The 17,427-nt window shown below is 41.6% G+C and overlaps 1 non-coding gene across 1 annotated transcript; it reads left to right on the top strand.

Annotated features, from left to right (window-relative positions):
• Positions 1 to 11,923: 11,923 nt before the first annotated feature.
• LOC119926325 lies at positions 11,924 to 12,060 on the top strand. Its single transcript, XR_005450211.1, has one exon. It is a non-coding gene; the product is annotated as a small nucleolar RNA SNORA7 (small nucleolar RNA).
• The last annotated feature ends 5,367 nt before the right edge of the window (positions 12,061 to 17,427 follow it).

The following is a 17,427-nucleotide window of genomic DNA, read 5'->3' on the forward strand; positions in this document are numbered from 1 at the left end:
AAGTAAACATTATATGGCTAAAGGAGATGATGCACTGCTCCCTCTGACTCTTTCTTGGGTGCAGCTAACCTCATTTTAAGCACTGTTGGATTTGGCCCTTCTGAGGAAATAGTGAGTTTTCACTGGTCCCAGATAAGAATTTCCTGAACTGTTAAACAATCTTAAAATAACACCTCCATCCATTAGCAGTGCCATATAACTCTTAAGGCACTACAGAGTTAGCAAAATGCAAACCAAGGTTAAATAAGAAGTCCAAATGAAATGATAAATGAAATGAAAATTACAGCAAAGCTATCATCTCCAGTTCAGGAGCAGTTCTTCACTAGGAGCCAGGAATACTAAAGTTTACATTTTGTCTGAAAGATCATTTCAGGGCCAGGTACAATGACTGTGAATGAAAATAACACTTCAGATCCGGTATCACTGCTCTGATACCTTTATTCAGCAAAGTAATTTATAATAGCCCTTGGTTGAAATGAAGAAGCCAATTGTTTTAGCTCTTAAATCTGAATACTGAGTACCTCAGACTGATTTCTCCCTTGCGTTTGATGTTTGTCAGTGAGGCAGATGTTAACAAATATTCATTTTTATCCCTGTGAGATCTAGTACATTCAGGGGTGCTTATTTGATTTCATGGCTATTTTATCTTCCCTTGTTTATAAGAAGGAGTAAAATTAAGAAGGGAAATGGGTTGAGCCCTACAAGGGAAATTAAATAGGCTCTTCGGTGCATTTCACCAGAACTTCTATTTGAAATATTTCTTATGTGATTTTTAGAATGGTAAAATAACTTCTGTGGTGGAGAGGGGAGAGTGAAGAGGCATGTGGTGGCAGAGAAACTGAGTGTCAGATAATCAAGAATCTGGTTCTTTGTCTCACACCAATATTGCCCTTTTAAGACCAATCAATGCCACTGTTTTTATCAGCTGTGTTTCATTTGGGGAGCTGTCAGATTTGTGATTCCTGAATAAATGTTCTATATAAATGCAAATCACTCTGTTTCTCATGTTTTTCCAGAATTAAGCAAAGTTTGGAATTTTTGAGATTTAATCATCTTGTGTAATAGTTTTTAAGAAGATGGTGCATTATTTCAGTATTTAAGCTCCAATACGTTTCTGACTGTATGAATCAGAGCAGCATCAGAATTTCCAGAATGAGCCTGAACTGTTTATGTTCCATGAGCCTTTCCTATTTAGGTTTCAAATTCACTTATCAAGGATGGTGTCTGATTCTGCTCTCATCCATTATGCAAGGTAGCTCAGCCATTAAGTGACAGACTGGAAATTCGGGCACTCTGAATTCTAATCCTGGAAGTGCCACTCATTAGTTGGACGATGTTTAGCAAGTTGTTCTTTTGAGGCACTCCTCAAAAATTCTCACTGGGGAGATAGATGGCGAAGTGCTGACTTTTCAATATACAGGGCAAAGTCATATTTGAAATCAGGGGCTTCTAATCTAGTTGAAAGTTAGCTTCTTTACTGTATTCAGTTTTTCTTCATGTTTTATTTATAGGCCTTGTGTGCTAGAAATAAAGTTTTTGTGAAAATCTACTTAGTTCTTTTAATAAATCATATAAAGCCCCTGAAGACTGTATGGAACAGAATAGCATAAAATTCTCCCTTTTCAAGTAATTAGTATTTTGAATATATTAATAAGGCGCCTTCATCCACCACTGAATAGTGATGTCTGTTGAACAGTATTCAGAATGATACTACACCAGAAAGGGAACAATAACAAAAACTATGATATCTGTTAAGCATTTACTATGTGCCAGGCACTATATTAAGGTCTCGGGGTGGGGGGAAATACAAGCAAATCGGGTTGGACACAGTCCTTCAACCTTCATTGCATCTTCATTGCAACACTGTGTTCAGGTGTTGTAATGATATACTTTCAAGAATATTGAATAAAATTTCACTAGAAGAAGGGCAAAATAATTTTAGTAATGAAGATTGCTTGGGAATACTTGAATAAAATTTAACTCATCAATGAACGTTATCCATTTAAAGATTTCCTATTTTGACTGGGTTTTGTATATACAGCGCTTAGTGAGTACCTGGCACATAGTAAGTGCTTAACAAATACCATTATTATTATTATTATTATTATTACTATTATCATTATATTGTTCCTATAAATTTCAACTGAAGAAACAAATGCCTCTGCAATTCCTTTCTGGTTTGGTCAGATCCATTACTGACACACTGGCTGTGTCAGCACGAGTAGTCATATACTAACTATATTATTGGCACTCAACTGTTTTTTACTCTATTTCTTGTCTGCATATATGCAAAAGAAAGCAATAAAGGTAGACAGTGTTTAATTGGACCAATTGTGGAGGCAGGATCCTGGAGTATGAGCCCTGATTCACACCCTTCAACAGTGTAGGGATTGCGTTCTGATCCAGGGGTTTTGTTTCCAAATGGTCACACACAATCTTTTGCATGACATCTACTGACAGCCAGGCAAGAATAATTTTGGATGAAAACCTCCCCTCGATACCCTGGGGTGAAACTCAAGTTTGGATCAAATGCTTCTTAGGGCAGATCCCACATTAAAAAACTAATGCCCTGCCAAATGCATCTGTTTATTCCCTTTCTAAATATTTCTTTGGCTCTGGGTAGATACAACATTGCCAGAAGATTCTCCCAGGTTTTCTTCAGGTTGCTTTTGGAAGCTGAAGGAACTAGTCTGTATTAAACAATGTGGAGGCCCAAAGGAGTGAGTGCAGGTCTGAACAGCACCTAGTTTACAACCCATAAGTAGTAGAGACATTGACAGTTTTGTCTAATTGATTATGGACAATATTTGCTGAAAGCAAAAGATAGGAACTAACTTGGGAAATTTAAAAGCCAGTAGAAACATATAAGGGCAATTGTGGTTTGGAGCTGAAAGTCAATGATCGTGCCAGAGATCCCAGGAGTTCTTTCTAACTATAACAAATGACAATGCTTTAAAGATTTTTCATTGCTATTTTCACAAGTTCCCCCTTCAATCTGTAAAATGATCTATCTCCCCCACCATGGAATCCAACTCCATTGCCCCAGAAAACAATTCCAGAACTTTAACTTTTTCCTGAAGCCTTCAACACCTTGCTCTCCACTACCATGTTGACCAGGGCTAAGCTATGAAATCTGAATTTCCCCAACGGCCTCCTTTACTTCTTCAATATTTTCTCACCCCAGCCTCTTGTTCTTCTTTTCCCCAGGTGAGTAGTAGCAGGGAGGAGGCAAGACTAGAACCTCATGATGTTAAAAAAATTCCATTCGCTCAGCATTGTTGCACAAGACCTCTGGACCCACTGGTGTCATAAGCATCTGTTGTTTACTTGGCAACTTTACAGGGTACAATTACTGCTTTGGGGGGCATCTGTATCCAATGTGGACTATATCCTGGATTGTTTATTTCCTTTTCTTGGGTGTGATTCCTAGGGAATTCGACCCTTTAGTTCATGTCCTTGCCTCAAGTAAGTGGTTGTGCCAATATTTTGTGTGTATTGGGTACTAATGACAGGGAGGGATTGAGGGCAACATCAAACAAATGTGAGCAGGTGGGTGAAACTAGCCATGTCATGCCATTCCCCCCATCCTGAGAATAAAATAACAATAATAATGGCATTTGTTAAGCACTTATTATGTGAAAAGCACTGTTCTAAGCACTGGGGAGGTTACAGGTGATCAGGTTGTCCCACGGGGGGCTCACAGTCTTAATCCCCATTTTACAGACAAGGTAACTGAGGCACAGAGAAGTTAGGTGACTTGCCCAAAGTCACACAGCTGACAATTGGTGGAGCTGGGATTTGAACCCATGACCTCTGACTCCAAAGCCCGGGCTCTTTCCACTGAGCCATGCTGCTTCTCACAGCAAATGGGACAGATACCTCTACGTAGTTGTGATGGAGTCTCCTATCATCAATAACAAGTGAGTCTAGGTTCAAAGCATGAAGATATAAGAATCCAAAACTTTGATTAGGGTACTCGTGGTTTGCAGAGTGCCACTCGCACACTCTCTTTTCTGCAGTCCTGTTCCTGTTGGGGCTGAGGAGAAGGCAGCACTTTGTGACATCCATGCCTAAAATTCTAAGTACAAACCTAATTTATGGCCAAGGGAACCACAGGATGGGACCAATGTTGTGTCTTAGTAACCCAGACCAACAGGCAGTTGCCAGGGGAGCCACCTTCAGTATCTGCTCCTTTCCTCTTCTCCCACTCCCTTCTGTGTCACCCTGACTTGCTTCATTTACCCATTCCCTGTCCCAGCCCCACAGCACTTGTGTATATATCTGTAACTAATTTATTTATATTAACGTCTGTCTTCCCCTCTAGACTGTAAGCTCATTTGGTCAGGGAATGTGTCTGTTTATTATTCTAGTGTACTCTCCAAAGCACTTAGTACAGTGCTTTGCAGACAGTAAGCCCTCAATAAATATGATTGACTGACTGACATGCTGCCCACATTATCAATCAACAGCATTTACTGAGTACCTACTCTGTGTGGGACGCTATCCTTTAAGCTGCTTATGGGTAGGGAATGTGTCTATTTATTTTTATATTGTACTCTCCCAAGTGCTGTGCACACAGTAAGTGCTCAATAAATAAGATTGAATGATAAACACTCTTTTAAATTGTATTTGCTACACACTTAGTATGTGTCAGACGCTGTACTAAGCGATGGGGGAGATACAAGCTAATCAGGTTGGACACAGGCCATGTGCCACATGGAATTCACAGTCTTTAATCCCCATTTCACTGATGAGGGAATTAAGGCCCAGAGCTGTTAAGTGACTGGCCCAAGGTCATGCAGCAAACAAGTGGCAGCTTGTCTAGGATTAGAACCCAGGTCCTTCTGACTCCCAGGGCAGTGCTCTATCTGCTCTTCACACTTCTTCAGGATACTCTCTTGGGAGAGTACGATCTAAGAAGAAGATTTTATCATCCCTGCTTGCAATTGAGCACCATTTTCAAGATTACTGCTTGCCTGTTCATCACACACAACAACCTAGAGAGTTCTTCAGTCATAAACATTCACCACTTATGGCCTCACTTGTGGTCTCACCCACCTCCACTTGGTAAAGGGTGGACTTTGGTGGGGGTTGAGAATGTGTTGGCAGCATTCCAAGTCATAAAAACCCATCAACCATCTCTAGCCATCAGCCATCTCTATATGCATCCTCTGCATTTTTGATAGATATTTTATTCAATTGTGCATTCAGTGGTTTATTTTCATCACTTTATTTGTACACACACTTGTGTCTGTCTCCCCCTTTAGAGCATAAGCTTCTTGTGAGCGGGAATATGTCCCATTTGCTTGTCTAGTATAGTGTCTTGCTCTCAGTGGACATAAAAAAGGAGAAGTAGCATGGCCTACTGGAAAAAGTATGGGCCTAGGAATCAGAGGACCTTGGTTCTTATCCCTGCTCCACCGCATGTCTGTTGTGTGACCTTGGGTGAGTAACTTCACATCTCTGGGCCTTAGTTATCTCATCTGTTAAAGGGGAATCAAGACTGTGAGTCCCACATGGGGCACAGGTTTTGTCCAACATGATTAGCTTATATATACTTCAGGACTTATTACAGTGCCTGGCACATAATAAGCACTTAACAAAAAAAATCTGCTATTGCTACTACCATTTCTAAGATTTGCATCTAAGGTGCATCTGAGGCATGCACCTTAGTAGTTCATCTAGGCTTACTTGAATCTATTGAATACTCTCACAAATTCAGTTTTGGGAAAAATAGTAAATTCATCACTCTGAAATTTTAGGATGAGACTGAAAAGTCTCCAGTGTACTTTTAATTAGGATAGCAGCTCTGGTTTAATCAATCTAGCAATGGTATTTATTAATGGTATCTATCGGTACTAAATGTAGTGGTATGAAAGCCTCTGGTGCCAAATACTAGATAATGTCCTACCTAAAAGTTCCCCAGCTATTTAATTACCACTTTTATTAATGATACTTTCACTCCTTTCAGCATTTTAGGCTCCAAAGTGAAGGCTGATTTCAGTGTATCATTTTGCTTATTTCTATGGATGGGCTCTTCGATACTCAACCTTCTCTTTCCTACTTTGTGAACTGATGATAGTAGCAGCATGGAGCAGTGGATAGAGCACAGGCCTGAAAGTCAGAAGGTCATGGATTCTAATCCTGACTCTGCCGTTTGCTGTATGACCTTGGGCAAGACACTTCACTTCTCTGGGCTTGTTACCTCATCTGTAAAATGGGGATTGAAACTGTGAGCCCCGTGTAGACTCTGTCCAACCCAATTTGTTTGTATCCACCCCAGCCGTTACTAAAGTGCCTGGTACACAGTAAGTGCTTAATAAATACCATAATTATTGTATATGGATCATTAGTCCATAAACGGTCATACTTTTAAGTGTACATGAGTCAAGTATGTATATATTTTCTAGGTGGATTTTTCAGGTTTGGAAAATGTATTTTATGCAAAATGCCATCTTGATCAGGGATCTATTGAAAAATGCCATGTATACCCATTATGTTCAGCAAGCTCTATCAAGGTCTTGCCCCAGATGTTCCCTCAGCTTGGAACTTCCTCCACCCCACATCGGACAGACTACTAATCTCCCTACTTTCACATCCCTTCTTAAAGCCCACCTTTTCCAACCAGACTTCCCCAGTTGATTTCCCAGTGCCCTAAGCCATAACATCCCTTTAGCCAATTCAAACACTTGTGAAGTTTATTTACAAAACCCTCATCATTCAAGTATATCGGTCCACTTTAATCATTGTTTTTCACCTCCAGTAATAAATATTTTCTATGTTTATCTTTTCTTTTACAATGTAAGCTCTTGTGGGGAGGGATTATGTCATTTTCTTCTCCTCTACATCCCAACCTGGTTAGGACAGACGACTGCACCAATTAGGTGCTCAGTAAATGTTTCTGCAATTATTACCATCGGAGTGAAATTTCATTTTAGGAAGAGTAGCGAAGTACTATGTTTCATTGTCCTACCAGCATCTCTGAGAGTTAGAGATTAGCAATTATTACTGTCCTCATTTTATAGGTAGGGAGGTCCTTAGAGTTTGATTGAATTGCCCAAGCTCATAGAGCAGCTCAATATCAGGAAATGAGTTAAAACCTAGGTCTTCTGTCTTCAAGCCCCCCGATTCTTTCCAGCAACAAAGGAATTACTTCAAGAGACATTTCTTGAACTAAAATACTAGCATGCTACCATCTAGGGAACAAAGGAGTTCTTGCTCTTGATCTTTATGATTCCAAATATAAAATTTTGGGAACATAGAAGATAATTTCTGATGCTTGGAAACTCTTCGATGATTCCTCATGTGGCTAGTTCAAAGAATTCAATCTGTTCCTTCAATGACAGGAGGCCTTCCCAGACTGTGCCCCCTCCTTCCTCTCCTCCTCCTCCCCCTCCCCATCCCCCCACCTTACCTCCTTCCCCTCCCCACAGCACCTGTATATATGTATATGTGTTTGTATGTATTTATTACTCTATTTATTTTATGTGTACATATTTATTCCATTTATTTTATTTTGTTAATATGTTTTGTTTTGTTCTCTGTCTCCCCCTTCTAGACTGTGAGCCCACTGTTGGGTAGGGACCATCTCTATACGTTGCCAACATGTACTTCCCAAGCACTTAGTACAGTGCTCTGCACACAGTAAGCGCTCAATAAATACAATTGAATGAATGAATGAATGAATGAATGAATGAATGAATGAATGACAGCCCTACTAACCCTAGCTCTCCGGATTGAATCGGCTCACTTGTCCTGCATCTCAAGTGAGTAGGATGTTTCGCACTTGTTTTCTGACCATAATCTTTGGGCTATTTGGTCTAGAGCTCTAGAGTTGAGGTCCCACTGGATTCTTTTTGCTGGTTTGGCCCCCCCACCCCCCCACCCCCAGGGTCCTCCAGCAAAGTTTACATTGAATAGAATGAGCTTAAAATTTGATTTAAAAAAAGCTACCTTCCTCTCCAACTGTGAATGAACCCCATCTACCATTCATGTCTTTTGGTGTCTTGTCTGAAAAGCCCACTCAGGATGGCAGTGAATGAACCCAAACTACCATCTGTGTCTTTTGGTGTCTTGTCTGAAGTGCCCAACCAGGATGGTAACTTTTTGAAGACTCTGGTTTCCTCCCTTGCAGATCAGGCAATTGAACACTCACAAATGGTTCCCACCTCAGCTCCACACATACGAAAATGTACTGAGTCTATTTCTTCCCCTGACTCGAACCCCACTTACCACAAAAATTGGTGATGGCTCTGCTTCGGGTGCTGAATAATGAATAAATGTTCACTGAGGCTCAATCCATTAAACCATTCAGCTTCTTTGACTAGCACATCATATGTAGTTAAGATTTTGAAGAGTTTATGAAGTTTTCTTGGCCATGGATGGAATTTCTCATCCAGAAGAATGGATGCAGCCTCACTTCAGGTCTGAGGATCCAAGGGAAGAAATTGATTATAGCCCTAGTGGTTTGCACAGCCCCACACATACTCTCTCATCAGTGGCTAGAGAGATAAGAAGAGAACCAGGAGAGGATGGTGTCAGTGAAGCTAGGGTTGGATAATGTTTCCAGAAGAAGAGGGTTGTTGACAGCAACTATAAACCATTGGTTTGAGAGTTTTGGACAGGAAAGGAAGGCAAACAAAGGGCTGAATGGTGGAATCCAAAGAAAGTTTTACTGAGATAGGGGAGGAAGGAGCTGTCAGAGTGAACGGTTGAAGGTGTTGGTTGGAGAGGTAGAAATATTGGGCACTTGTTTTCATAAGATAAGAAGTCATGAGACCAGCATGGCCTAGTGGAAAGAGAACAGACATGGAAGTCAGAGAATCTGGGTTCTAATCCCAGTTCTGCAGCATACATTTTGTGTGATCTTGGGCAAGCTCTTGACTTCTCTGTGCCTCAGTTTCCTTATCTGTAAAATGGGCATTTAATGTGTGTTTCCCTTCTACTTAGACTGTAATTATCCTATATCTATCCCAGTGCTTGGTATAATACCGGACACACAGTAAGTGCTTAACAAACTTCACAATTGTTATTATTATTATTATCATTTTTATTATCATTGGTATAAAGAATTGGTTTTAAAAACAGGCAAGACACTTCCTCTTGGTCAAGAAGGATGAGAGAATGTACATGGATGTGGGAAGGTGTTGAAGCAGAGTGGGGAGACTTCAGGGAGCTCACACATAATGATTTAGATTTTGACAACAAAGTAGTTGGCAAGATCACCAAGGATGAGAGAGGAGGGAGGTAGGTGCATGGTGAAATTCCGGAGATGAAGGTCTGAAATAACTGGTGTGGGTCATAGGCATGAAAAACAATGAAGGAGGAGAAATTGTGTTGCTGAGAGAAAGAGGGGGCAGAGTTGTAGCAGGTGATAATGCCTCTTCTCCCATACTCCTTCTACCTACAAAACTGTTCATTCCTAACAAAGGTCTCTGATCTCCAAACCCCTCCCATTTATCCCCAGGGCATCATCATGCCTCATTGGGACTCATCCATTCATTCGTCCATTCATTCAGTGGTATTTATTGAGCGCTTACTGTGTGTACAGCACTGTCCTAAGTGCTTGGAAAGTACAGTTCGGCAACAAATAGAGAAAATCCCTCCCCAACAATGGGCTCACAGTCTAGAAGGGGGGAGACAGACAACAAAACAAAACAAATAGACGGGCATCAATAGCTTCAACATAAATAAATAGAATTATAGACATATACACATCATTAATAAAAATAATAAATATGTACATATATACACAAATGATGCGGGGCAGGGAGGGGGATAGAGCAGAGGGAGGGAATAGGGGTGATGGAGAGGGGAGGAGCAGACGAAAAGGGGGGCTGAGGGACACTCAGCTAAGAGCATCAAGGGAGTGCTGAGAGGGCAGGGGCAGGGACAGCTGGACCGCCAGCTTGCCACACATTAAGAGGTTGGTCTCCCTATCCAACCTTTCATTTCTTGTTGCACAAATCCACGTCCTCAATAGCTCCCTCTTCGCTGAACTCAACTCTTTTTCTAACTATCCCTCCATCAATCTTGCACAACCTGCAGCCCTGGATCCCCTCCGCAATAAGCTTTCTCTACTTGAGTGATCATGCAGCAAAGCCCTTTTGATGGAAATCCAGGCACTAGGCTGACTTCAGCAACTTCAGATTCACTGTTATCAGGTGGGCAGTAGGAAGATCTGAGAAGTAGTGTGGTCTAGTGGCTAGAGCATGGGCCCGGGAGTCAGTAGGACCTAGGTTCTAATCCTGGTTCTGCCACATCTGCTGTGTGATCTTGGGCAAGTTACTTAATGCCTCTGTTCCTCAGTTACCTCATCTGTAAAATAGGAATTAAGCCTCATGTGGGGTAGGGACTATGTCCAGCTTGATTAACTTTGTTTTGTTTTGTTGTCTGTCTCCCACTTCTAGACTGTGAGCCCGTTGTTGGGCAGGGACTGTCTCTATATGTTGCTGATTTGTACTTCCCAAGCACTTAGTACACAGCTTTGCACACAGTAAGTGTTCAATAATTACGATTGAATGAATGAATTAACTTGTATCTACTCCTGTGTTTAGTACAGTGCCTGACACAAAATAAGCACTTAACAAATGCCATAAAATAACATGTTGACAACGATGAGAAAGTTAGGAAAAGAATTTCTTCTAGACTGTAAGTCAATTGTGGGCAGGAAACATGCCTACCAAGTCTGTATTATTATTATTATTATTAATAATTAATAATTAATAATTAATAGTATGTGTTAAGTTCTTACTCTGTACCAAGCACTGTTCTAAGTGCTGGGTTAGATAAAAGGTGATCAGGTTGTCCCACATGAGCCTCACAATCTTACTCTGTATTTTCTAGATGAGGTAACTGAGAAGTTAAGTGGCTTGCCCAAGGTCACACAGCAGACAAGTGGCAGAGCCTGAATTAGAACTCATGACCTCTGACTCCTAAAACTGGGCTCTTTCCACTAAGCCACACTGCTTCTCTCATATTGTATTATACTCTCACAAGCACTAAGTATAACGCTCTGCACACAGTAAGCGCTCCATAAATGCCATTGATGATGGTGACGGTGAAGTTCCTGGAGATAATACAAAGAATTCAATTTTTGACATAGAATTTAAGGTGCTCAAAAATCATCCAACTAGAGATAGTCACTCAGTTCAATCATATTAATTGAGCACTTACTATGTGCAATGCACTGTACTATGGATCCTGGTGGGCAGAGGAGATTTGAGAGTGTTTATGCAGGTGAGATAGATTTGAGGTGGTACATGAGTCCAAATGAGCTCCCCAACACAATGAGAGTAAATTGAGAAGACCTCTCACGGTGTGTTATGGGATCCCCCACAGTTCAAGGGTCAGGGAAAGATGAAGAGCCTGCATAAAAGATTGGGAAGGAGCAGTCAGAAGTAGCCTGAAATTCAGAGGAGTGCTATGTCAGTAAAAGCAAGGTCAGAGAAAGTTTCTCTTAGGAGTGGGTGGCCACTGGTGCTGAAAGCATCTAAGCTGTCGAGGAGGATTAGGAATGTTGAGTCAATTAGACTCGGTTATGAGGAAATCACTGGAGACGTTACTGAGCAATCAATCTCTCCATCAGTGGCCTTCTGTGTGCAGAGTGCTGTACTAAGTGCTTAGAAGAGTACAGTAGAATTCGTAGCCGTTCATTCATTCATTCAGTTGTATTTATTAAGCCCTTACTGTGTGCAGAGCAAAATATTAAGCCCTTGGGAACATCCAATACAGCCATCGACAGTGACATTCCCTGCCCACAATGTATTCAACCTGATTAACTTGTATCTACACCCATGCTTAGAACAGTGGTTGGCACATAGTAAGCACTTAACGATTACCAAATTATTATCATTATTACTGGGGGGGAGACAGGCATTAATAAAAAAAAAATTGCAGATATATACATTAGAGCTGTAGGTCTCCCCTCTTAGGATAGCATCTGGAGAGTTTCCAGTACTCTACCAGTGACAGCTACAGGAGGGAGAATCAAGCAAAGCATACCCATTCCAATCCTAGTTAGGGCAGTGGCTAGCCATTGGAAAGCAATCTGCTACAAGTCAAAACTCACCCGTGCTGGGCAGCGGCAGCATGGAAGGTTGGACACAGCCCCTGTCCCACATGGGGCTCACAGTCTAATTCCCCATTTTACAAATGAGGTAACTGAGGCACAGAGAAGCAAAAAGTGATTTTCCTAAGGTCATACAGCAGACAAGTGGTGGAGTCCTGAATACCAGTTCTCACTCTTTGCTACCTCCAACATTTGATCTCCCTTCGGGCACTTCTGTACATATTAGTACAGAGTAAGTGTTCCATAAATACTACTGATTGGTCAAGCTAACCTTACTGTCCCTCATTTACTATTGTCTTCTCTGAACTATTTTCTGTGCCTTCAATCCACCTCTGTTAGATGTGGAGGTGGATGGGAAGCCATTGGAGGTTCTTGAGGAAGGGGGAGACGTTTTTGTTGATAAATGATCCATGCAGAAGAACAAAATATTGATTGGAGTGGGAAGAGACAGGAGGAGGAGGCTGACGCAGTAGTCAAGATGAGATAGTATAAGGGCTTGGATCAACATGGTAACAGTTTGGCTGGCGAGGAAAGGGCAGCCTTTAAAAGTCCTAAGTGGTCTCATTATTATTATTATTTATCATGTATGGTATTTATTAAGTGCATACTATGTGCCTCACTGTGCGTCGTTCTCGCCTGTCCCACCGTCGACCCCCGGCCCGCGTCATCCCCCTGGCCTGGAATGCCCTCCCTCCGCACATCCGCCAAGCTAGCTCTCTTCCTCCCTTCAAAGCCCTACTGAGAGCTCACCTCCTCCAGGAGGCCTTCCCAGACTGAGCCCTCTCCTTCCTCTCCTCCCCCTCCCCATCCCCCACCCTACCTCCTTCCCCTCCCCATAGAACCTGTATATATGTATATATGTTTATACGTATTTATTACTCCATTTATTTATTTATTTGATTTGTACATATTTATTCTATTTATTTTATTTTGTTAATATGTTTTGTTTTGTTGTCTGTCTCCCCCTTCTAGACTGTGAGCTCGCTGTTGGGTAAGGACCGTCTCTATATGTTGCAAACTTGTACTTCCCAAGTACTTAGTACAGTGCTCTGCACACAGTAAGTGCTCAATCAATACGATTGAATGAATGAATGAATGTGTCAGGCACTGTACTAAGTGCTGGGGTAGATAATCAAGTTGGAGCATCCCTGTCCCCACATGGGGCTCCCAGTCTTAATCCCCGTTTTACAGATGAGGAAACTAACACACAGAGAAGTGAAGTGACTTGACCAAGGTCACACAGCAGACAAGTGGTGGAGCTGAGATTAGAACCCAGGTCCTCGGACTCCCAGACCTGTCTCCTTAGTGGATGTCTTACAGGCCCAGGTGCAACATCATTGCTCTGGCTTCCTTAGATTCCCTATTTCTGCCCCCACCATGGGAGCGCTTTCCATAACAACTGTTCCTTAGGGAAGAGCTGGGTGTGAGGTAAATGATCATTTTGCCACCCATGTAATTATGATCATTGTAGTACTTAATAATAATGATGGTATTTGTTAAGCACTTATTGTGTGCCAAGCACTGTTGTTAAGTGCTCGATTGCGCTAAGCACTTGGCATGCAGGGGGAAGGAGATCATATATCTTATCTCCATTTTACAGATGAGGAAATTGAGGCACAGAGAAATTAAGCCACTTGCCCTAGGTCACACAGCAGGCAAGTAGCTGAAGTAAGCTTGGCGCAACCTGTTTGTTATTAAAATATTAAAAATAATCATGAAATGAATTATCAAAATTTAGTCATAACATTATGAACTTACTTTGGAATTGGCGTAGCACAGTGCCTCACGTTTCAGCAGTGAAATAGATAACGTCGCAGACCGATGAAGATTATTCTCTGCCTTCACCAGTCCCTTTTTTTTTCTAGCCCATGTTTTATGCTGAGCTCCTCACAGGACTTTTCTCTGCCATTTGTTCTCTGCCTCTCATTCTTGACCGGGCCTCTCCACCGGTGAGAGTGAAGGAATCCTGCCTTGTAGATGGAAGGAGAACTAGTTGGAAGGAAAACCACTCTGCAGATAATGAATATTTTGCCTGAACTTGCATCAAACACTCAATTATCTAGTGTTTTGAGTATGACTGGAGCAACATTTTACAGTTTTCTTTTTGCTGTTCTCTCCATTTCCTGGTGATCTGGTCAGAATCAAGAAGTGCTGAAATCCCACAAGGAAATCTTTTCTGGCATATTTCTGGACTAAAGGAAAGCATGAAGAGTTAGGAGTCTCCCAAGAACTCTTTTGACTTTTCAGCCCACACATTGTTATGGATGTTTTGATCATCGTTTGGCCTTTATGGTCATTGCTGAACTTTAGGACTTTCAACTTTCGCTACTTAATGGTGAGTGAGGGAATAATTTGTTCTTGCCACAGCAGGGGCTGAATGCATCCATTAACTTATCTGTTTTGATAACGTTCCCTGAGTCAGGGTCAAGGGTAAATACTACTCTATTTCTGCGATATATTCTACAGTTCTTGGTGGTTGTTTATAACCAGCTGCTCAGGAGCTTAGAAGCAGTGTGACCTAGTGGAACCAGCACGGGCCTGAGAATCAGAGAACCTGGGTTCTAATCCTGGCTCTTCCACTTGTCTACTGTATACCCTTGGTCGTCACTTCATTACGTGGTCCCTCAGTTACCTCATGGAGATTAAAACTGTGAGACCTATGTGGGACAGGGTCTGTGTCCGACCTGATTGCTTATCTACCCCAGCACTTAGTACAGTGTTTGACACGTGGCGGGGCCTTAACAAATACCATTAAAAACAAGCATGTGTTCAGCATTAGAGACTGCCAAATGATCTCTGTGTCCTAGACTTTTATGGTGGTTCTTTCTCTCGCTTCATGGCATAAGATGATTCAGAGACAACTCCATTTGAAATCACGGGGAATTCAGTCCTTGGATCAGTTCTCTGGGACCCTAGAAGAAGACAAAACAATAAGATTTTAGGTGTTTATGCCCCACAGTATTGGAAGCAGCCCACTTGAGATTTTCTGAGCTGAATCTGTTTCCGTTTTTGAATCCCATCTGAAAACATTTTGGTTTGGACTGCTTCTAATTGGGGTATTCCCAAGGACTTTCTCTTAAAATGTATTATTTATTAATTACTAATTGTATTTTTGCTTAATTGCATAGTGTTACATACAAAAGCTAGGAATTTTTTCCTGACCTTGGATGGCAGGAAAGCTTCTATCCTGAAGCCTGATGAGTGATGGTTCTTATAATTTTGTTCTATCTGGTGTGACTGCAGATGTTGTTGTTATTTACATAAAAGACTCACTTTAGAAACTTCCTAAGGAATCTAAGCTATCTGGCCCAATAACAACATGTGGCAGTAAGTTTCATATGTTAATAATATGTTACATTGATGGAAAAAGGAACAGGGGAAAGTTCCTTTTATCCGGCTCTTATTCTTCCACTTTGGGAACCAGGAATCTTCTGTTTGTTAAGTCTTCTGGTTGCTTAAAATCTGGAGCCTTTGAGTGATCTTCTTGCATGAATATAGTTTGGAAAAAAGAATACTAGAAACTTCAGGTAATGCCCCCAACTACAACACAATAAAAGCTTATTCAAATAACCTTATTTTCTAAAAATCTTGCATTTCTGCAGAAAAGTTTCTGAATTCCCTGCAAAGGAACGAGCTTTTTAGCAGTATTATTTGTTTCAAAATACGCAAATGTATTCAAGGTCCTGTATTCATATATGAGAGAAGACATGTTGCAGTCCATGCTCCAGCCTGTGTATGTTTTGACTGGCTGGCTCAGATGTCTCCCAAGCTATGACTGGCTGGGGGACTAGGAGAAGCAGTGTGGTTCAGTGGAAAGAGCATGGGCTTTGGAGTCAGAGGTCATGGATTCAAACTCTGGCTCCGCCAGTTGTCAGCTATGTGACTTTGGGCAAGTCACTTAACTTCTCTGTGCCTCAGTTACCTCATCTGTAAAATGGGGATTAAGACTGTGAGCCCCCCGGGGTACAACCTTATCACCTTGTAACCTCCCCAGTGCTTAGAACAGTGCTTTGCACATAGTAAGCGCTTAATAAATGTCATTATTATTATTATTAGGGCAGTGTGCCTCACCCAATAAGACTAATTCCGCTTCTTGATCTGGAGGCCTGGGGCTAGGGTGGTGGTTTGGGAAACATTTGAGACTTTGTCTATCAAAGTTTTGACAATCTATTTTTAGATCATTCAGTTCGAGGCAGAAATCATGACCACTTGAAACTGTTGTCTATTGCTGTTCTTATAGGCAATAAACTTGAAATGTTGGTAAAGGAACAGTTAAATAGAGAAATAGGAAAATAATCCAGGAATGCCAGAATTCCCTACCTTTGGCCAAAATAGCTCTTTGAAAAATGCAATGGAAGTATCATTGTCATCATCAACAAAACCTGTGATATCTGTGCTGCTAAGCCTCCTGTCCAAGCTCTTCCTCAATCAATCAATCAATTGTATCCATTTTTATGGTGTGTGTGAAGCGTGTACTATGTGCCAAGAACTGTACTAAGCACTGGGGTAGATACGAACCAATCAGGTTGGACACAGTCCCTGTCCCACCTAGGGCTCACAGTCTCTATCTGCATTTTACAGATGAGGTAACTGAGACATAGAGAAGTGAGGTGACTTGCTCAAGGTCACACAGCAGGTAAGTAGCAGAGGTGGGATTAGACCCCAGGTCCTTCTGACTCCCAGGACTATGCTCTTTTCACTAGGCCATGCTGCTTCCTATTTTATTTATTTATGGAGCGCTTAGTGTGTGCAAAACACTGCACTTAAGTACTTGGGAGAGTACAGTAAAAGAGAGTTTTAAGTACTTGGGAGAGTACAGTATAAGAGAGTTGGTAGACATGTTCCCTGTCCACATGTGGAACACTGAGAAAATGCCGCGATTTTGCAAAAATGCCACCAATATCATTGTCTAAAGAGAGCAAAGAGGAAGCCAACTATCAAAACGATTCCAGGATCTCATGCTCTCCTTTGCTGGCAAGATCCCAGCTGGATCTAAACAGCCTAGATCCCTTAGACTGTAACCTTGTTGTGGGCAAGGAATGTGCCTACCAACTCTGTTACACTGTACTCTCCCAAGCGCTTAGTACAGTGCTCTGCACACAACGAATTCTCAATAAATACTATGGATTGATTGGAGTCTTCTTGTAGAGCAGTGACAGTGGGGAGGCAGCAGTAGAAAACAGAGACCAGTAAGCAAAAATGGGGTGATGTCTTTGAAATAGTGCCAGACATTGTGGATAACACATATAGCAGTGTGCCAAAGAACAATCTTTATGCACATTGGCAGGAAAGCAATTGTCCATCACACACTGATCTAGTCAGCTACACCCTGGCCCCTGGTAAAACCCAAAGTAATG

Source organism: Tachyglossus aculeatus, chromosome 3 (assembly GCF_015852505.1).
Source record: "Tachyglossus aculeatus isolate mTacAcu1 chromosome 3, mTacAcu1.pri, whole genome shotgun sequence".
NCBI lineage: Eukaryota > Metazoa > Chordata > Mammalia > Monotremata > Tachyglossidae > Tachyglossus > Tachyglossus aculeatus.